The sequence below is a fragment of the Carassius carassius genome, chromosome 44 (assembly GCF_963082965.1).
Source record: "Carassius carassius chromosome 44, fCarCar2.1, whole genome shotgun sequence".
NCBI lineage: Eukaryota > Metazoa > Chordata > Actinopteri > Cypriniformes > Cyprinidae > Carassius > Carassius carassius.
Genome location: NC_081798.1, coordinates 11,009,899 through 11,016,894, shown reverse-complemented (window position 1 = coordinate 11,016,894; position 6,996 = coordinate 11,009,899).

Below are 6,996 nucleotides of genomic sequence, written 5' to 3'. Positions count from 1 at the left end.
CTCTGACTCAAAAGCTGAACTGTCCACCCCTCTTGTTCAACAGCAGGAGCACTAGCAGCACTAGTGCTACTGTTGCTTCCTTCGTCACCTTCAAAATAAATAAGCATTGTACATACACTAGGCTACATATTTTAGGCTAGAAAAGGAAAATAAATTTCTGGTCAATTTTGGCACTAAAAAAATACTGTATCCTGTATGTAAAACAGTGTGGCATTAAGATGCTCTTTTAAAACATCTATCATTATATACATTTGTAATATATATATATATATATATATATATATATATATATATATATATATATATGGGCGTGACGTCACGGGCGGGGTGACATAGCAACCAGGAAGCTATAAAAGCACGTGCCGTGCAGCTGGCTTCACCTTCGAGTAGGGAAGCAAGCGCCGACAGGGGTGCCGGGAGTATGACTTTGCGACGCAGCGTCTCGTTCCTTCAAGTAACCAGGGTTACATTTGTAACCTTGAGACGTTCCTTTTCAGGAACTCGAGCTGCGTCGAGCGCTTTGGGGAACGATGTGCCCACGCTGCCAGACTTCCAAATCCCTGCCTAGTGTGTATCCGAAGAGCACAGCTAAGGCGAGAGAACAGAAGAGCCCGGAGTGGCTCGCATGTCAAGGTCATAAAATCTGATAAATGTAGAGGGCGTGGACCACCCCACAGCGTTGCAGATGTACAAGAGGGACACGCCTGCTGAGAAGGCCTTAGAGGCCGCCATACCCCAAGTGGAGTGAGCCTTGGCTCCCAAAGGAAGGGGAAATTCAGAGGACTCATAGTAGATGTTGATAGCCTCGACCATTCAACGACTTAGGGTCTACTTGGAGGCAGGAGACCCCTTTTCAGGAGGACCGTGGCAAACAAGCAATTGGTCGGATTTTCTCCACAGGGCAGCTCTGTAGACGTATGCGTCCAGTGCTCGCACTGGACACATACAATTTAGCTTTTCCTGGTTTGGCTCCCGAAAGGGAGGAGGGCAGAAGGCCTGCAGTACGATAGGTTGTGGTGTAACAGAGGGAACCTTCGGAACATAACCCGCTCGAGGGTATAAAAATGCTTTGGCCATACCAGGGGCAAAGTCTAGGTAAGTAGGGGCCAACGAAAGGGCCTGAAGATCTCCAACTCTCTTTAGCGAGGTGATTGCCAGTAACAGGCAGTATTAAGCGTCAGATATCTATCTGAGATGTCTTTTATTGGCTTGAATGGAGCTTTACAAAGAGCCTCTAAAACCACAACCAAATCCCAGGGGGGAACACGGGATCATACTGGAGGTCTCAGCCTCAGCGCACCGCGGAGGAAACGTGTGACTAGGGGGTGTCTACCCACTGACTGATCATTGAAAGGGACATGGTAAGCAGCTATGGCCGCCACGTACACCTTTAAGGAGGAGTGGGTTAACCCTGCAGAGAGCCTAGCTTGTAGAAACTCCAGAACTGTACCAACTGGGCAGTTAACAGGGTCAAGCTGGTGGTCTCTGCACCATGAGGTGAAGAGTTTCCACCTCAGGGCGTACAGTTTCCCCGTAGAGGGAGCTTTGGACTGGAGGAGGGTCTCAGTTGAGAGACCGGATTCTATGAGCTGTGCCCCCTCAGGGGCCACACCCACAGTTTCCACAGCTCCGGGCAAGGGTGAATTATCGTGCCCTGCGCCTGTGAGAGTAGGTCTGTCCTGATCGGTATCTCCAACAGAGAGCCGTCGAGGAGCGAGACTAGATCTGCGCACCATACTCGGCCCGGCCAGAACGGGGCTACTAATAACAGATGGACCCCATCCCGGCGTACTCTCGCCAGAACTCCCGGGAGCAGAGCGATAGGGGGAAAAGCGTACAGACGAAGCCTCGGCCAGGTCTGTACCATGGCGTCCAGTCCCAGAGGAGCTGGATGAACTAGAGAGAACCAGAGGGGACATTGCGTGGGACATTTTCTCCTGAGTCGCAAAGAGGTCCACCTGGGCTATGCCAAACACTCTCCATATCTGCTTCACCACCTCGGGGTGAAAATTCCATTCCCCAGGCCTCGGCCCCTGCCTCGACAGTATGTCTGCTCCCGCATTCAATCTCCCAGGAATATACACTGCTCTGAGCGAGAGGAGTTTGCCCTGGGACCACAGAAGGATCTGGTGTGCCAGTTTGTACAAGGGGCGTGAACCCAGACCCCCCTGGTGATTGATATAAGAGACCACTGATGTCTTGTCGGTGCGCACCAACACATGGTGACCTCTCAGGTCTGGGAGGAAATGTTTCAATGTTCGATAGACTGCTAGCATCTCTAGGCAATTGATGTGCCATGTCAGATGGCGACCACTCCACAGACCGCGGGCAGGGTGGCCACTCAACCGGTGAGGGACGCATTTGTCGCTAGTGTTACACGGCGACAAAGAGCTCCCAGCACCGGGCCCTGATTCAAGAACCAAGGTTTCCTCCACATGTCTAAGGCACAAAGGCATCTCCGCATGACCTTGATAACTCGAAGTGGATTCCCTCTCGGGGAAAAGCCCTTGGACTTGAGCCACCACTGCAGGGGTCTCATGTACAGCAGGCCAAAAGGTATCACGTTGGACGCAGCTGCCATCAGACCTAACAATTAGGTCTGCCCCCTAAGCTTTGCCCCCGAAAGCGAACCTCAGAAACTTCCTGTGTTGTGGAAGGATGGATATGTGGAAGTATGCGTCTTTGAGATCTATAGTGACAAACCAGTCCTCGGATCTGATTTGAGCTACAACCTGCTTGACAGTGAGCATTTTGAACTTCAGTGGCATGACTGAGCGGATCAGGTGACGTAAGTCTAAGATCGGTAGGTTTGTTCAGTAGCACACAGAGTACGGAGAAGTACTTGAGAGGTGAGGAGCTCCTGTTAGAATCTCGTGTGACCACGGTTCATCAAAGCAGTTCAAATCTGCATAAAAGGAAGTTCAAATGACACGGTTGCATCAACAAATGCATTTTATATCAGTTTTGCATTTGTTAACACTATCAGGTAGGTTTAGGGTTGGGTTTGGTGTAGGGCATATTTCCAACATAATAGAGCACTTTATTAGAACTTTTAGCAACAGTCGCCGGATATTTAAAAAAAAACATGCCAGCGTTCACAAATTGAACCAGTGTTTTAGCGCCACTCAGTGGACATTTTTCTTTGAAACTGCTGCGAAACGTGCAGTAAGTTAGGTAAAAACAGTGTTGCACAAAAAGTGCACAAAGGTATGTATTTTTATGATTGTTTTATTTTTCCTTGTGATCTGTCTGTAAACATACTCATGTGAAATTGTTTATTTTAAAATATATGCATTAAATAAAGATTTTTTTTATTTTTATCATTAACATTTTGCAGATCCTGCAATGGTGACTTCAACTGTACATACATTTAATGTTCCCTTGAAATTTATTTTCGTGCAATACACAATCTCTAATAATTTTCTTGGCAGGCACATTATTGAGAAAGCATTAAAATATTATTTAAATTTATATTTAATTATATTTAATTATTTTAATCAAATTTAATGTACAGTCGAAGTGAATCATTATGAATATGCCAAAACTAATGCATTTGAATTCAGCCAAACACCTGTGATTCATGAAGTAAGTCAATTCTGACCAACCACTGTAAAATCCCTTATGAAACAAAAATATATTGCAGTATATTGGAAAATATCATGTAATATATTAGGCATATATTCTTATATATATTTATTTTTTCCAATATATTGCAATATATTGAAAGTGGCAATCATTTGTATATTTTGCAATATATTATATAGTATATGTATCATTGATATATTATTAAATTTATTCAAGAAAATAAAAAGGGAAAATAATATATTACAATATATCACAATATATTTTAAGAAATATATTGGTAAATATATTTTCCTTTCGTAAGGGATAATGCTACCCCACCAAGTTTTCGAAATGCTACCCAGTCACGCAAACCCAGAACCGGCCTGAATACATACTTTGTAACTACAATTTGTCTCCGTCAAAACATTTAAATTAAATAAATACATATTTTCACCTAGTACGTACCTGAAACAAAGCTCTTGAGTATCATATAATGCACATTGTCGTAAGTAGGCCATGATCCAGGTACTTCAAGGGTTGCCATCTTGAAACACTGCACCTGCTCAACTGGACAAAAGTTAAAATAAAGTTTATTTCATCTGCAATATGCAGAGTTGTCTGACATTTATGACAAATCAAATCAACAAATGAATAAGTAAGTAAATACCTCCTGGCAAAGATTTTTGATGCCTGTTTCAGAAACAATCTGTCAACTCAATTGCATTGTTGTTCTCATTTACAGAATGAAGGAGCTTTTATTTGTTTCCTTTTCTTTTTCATTCATTGCAGCTCTAAGCCCCCCAGTTTCCTCTTTAATTTCAGTCGGTAACAATTACACTGAAAACTCTAATAAGTTGACTGAACTAAATTGATTGAGTAAACTTGTTGCCTCAATTTAATTGAGTAATGGAGTCTCCCAAAACATACATATTTAAGTTTATTTAACTTGACGGTTTTGTAGACTCTACCTAAATCACTCAGAGGTTTAAATGTTGATACTTGATTCATTTGAAGTCACCATTTTGGTGGAAAGTGTTTGGTTTAGTTGGGATCTTGGTCCAGTTGCTGCTGGGTTGGTGAATTTTAAAATGCTGTTTTTGTGGTGAAAAAGACAGATTTAAATGAGCTCAGGTGTTATCAGATGTTTTTTGTTGATGAGAAAGTCATCACATAATACGTATTTGAGATCATAAAATAAGTTTTGTTTGATATTTATAACAGGCACCAAGAGCAAAATACTTATTTTGAATATGGACAAAATGAATGCATTTGAAATAATTTGAGTAAAAGAACCAAGTACTGACACACACAGACTTCTAGATTTAGCATATGCATCACAACAACGGTGACAAACAAAAGAGCTCTATAGCACAAACTCATCCTTATTTTACAGCCTTTTTTGTTCTGATTGTCACCATTGATGTGATGCATATCCAAAACCTTGATGTCTGTTTGTGACGACGTGATCTGTTTTCAAAAAGTACATTATTTTATCTACTAGGTTTCTATCCATGAAAGTGAATCCACAGTTGCAGCAATACATTTTATTTTAACTTGTCACCATTACAAGCAAGATGCGCATGTTTGATCTCACCTCTCATTGCCACAATAACAGTGTTTTACAACACACAAGTTACAGCAACAAGAGACAATCTAACACCAGCAAAGAGCTGATAACACCTGAACTCTTTTAAGTTTGTCTTTTTTTCACCACAAAAACAGTGTTTTAAAATACACTGTTATAACAGCAAAAGACAAGTTAACACAAGAAGTAACTGGACCAAGATCCCAACTAAACCAAACACTTTCCACCACAATGGTGACTTCAAGTGAATCAAGTATCAACATTTAAACCTCTGTTAATTCTCAATAAGAGCTTCTCTAGATGTCTGACAGAAATAAAGTCACAGAACCTTGTAAGGAGGATCTGTGAACGTCTATATCGGACGTACAGAAGACATAAAAAACATTTTAAAAAAGACGTCATAAAAACATTCTGTCTCCTCAGTGGACGTCTTTTCAACGTCTGCAAAGACATAAAAAGATGTCAACTGTACGTAACTTTGCCCAATGGATTAGGTTGATGTTAAAATACGCAAACATAGTAATTTTTTGTTAAGTTTACTCAAAAAAGCGCTTGCGATAAGTTGCCTTATTTTTTTAAGTTGACACAACTTTTTTTTTTTTTACAGTGCAGTATAGGGTTTACTGTATTTTCATAAATATTGTGACATTTTGTCAAAAGGTCAAAGTTTAAATATGCTGTTATTTGTTTTACTTCAGTGTGCAAAAAGTGTACGGTCAAAAATAAGAACATAATTTTTTTGTTAAATTTACATGTTGAGTTAACTTAAATATATAAGTACACTTTAAATTAATACCAAGTTAAGTGAACATAATCATTTAAGTACATTAAATAAGCACCAAGTTTGGTGAACTGAGTGATTTAAGTACAATCTACAAAACCGTCAAGTTAAATAAACTTAAATATGTAAGTTTTGGGAAACTCCATTACTCAATTAAACTGAGGCAACGAGTTTACTCAATCAATTTAGTTCATTCAACTTATTAGGGTTTTCAGTGTATGGGTCTAACGAGTAAAGCAGTAACGTAAGCTGCCATGTTCTTTCTCTCAAAGGAAAACATTGGGCCACTTCATCAAATACTATAAGTTGTCGTTTCAATAATCATACCATATCAAAATCACATACCACAAGGATAACATATTTCACTAGTAGAAATCATGCAAAACAACTTTATATCTACATAATTTTACTCAGCGAACATAATACACAAAGAAAAACTTCGAAATGTAGTTCAGCAACCAAACAGACCAAAAGGACGAATTGTGTAATCCACCAATCAGTGCTTTTGTTCTCTTGTTGCTAGGCAGAATTCCTCCCATGACCAATCACATTAAAGGAAGAACAGAGTGACGTTGAGTTTTTCCAAAGGATTACTCATGATTTTGAGCTCACAACACTTGAAATCTTAAGTTTATGCATTTTGAAGGTAAATTAGTTAAATTAACTCATATTTTTAAGTGACAGGGCCAAAACAAAAAATTTTAAGTAATGTTTAGTCAACATTACTTGATTTTTTAAGTCAAGACAACATTAGGGTTTACAGTGTATGTTCTTTACTTTATGCTGCAGTATAAAGGCTTTTCACCAATCTTTTGACTTTTCACAAATTTAGAAGCCTATGAACTCGTGTCTGCATTTTAATTACATCTCCCAATTATATGCAAAAGTGGAAACTTCATTATTTGCTTTGAAACTTACTTCTGTCATGAATAGGCATGCAAAAATACTAACTTATGCCACAACAACCACACATGGATGTGTCCATCTTTTATCTTTGTTAATAGTTAGCTTCGAATTATATTTTTACACACCATAGATTCTATTTTTATCAACCATTTAGAATGAA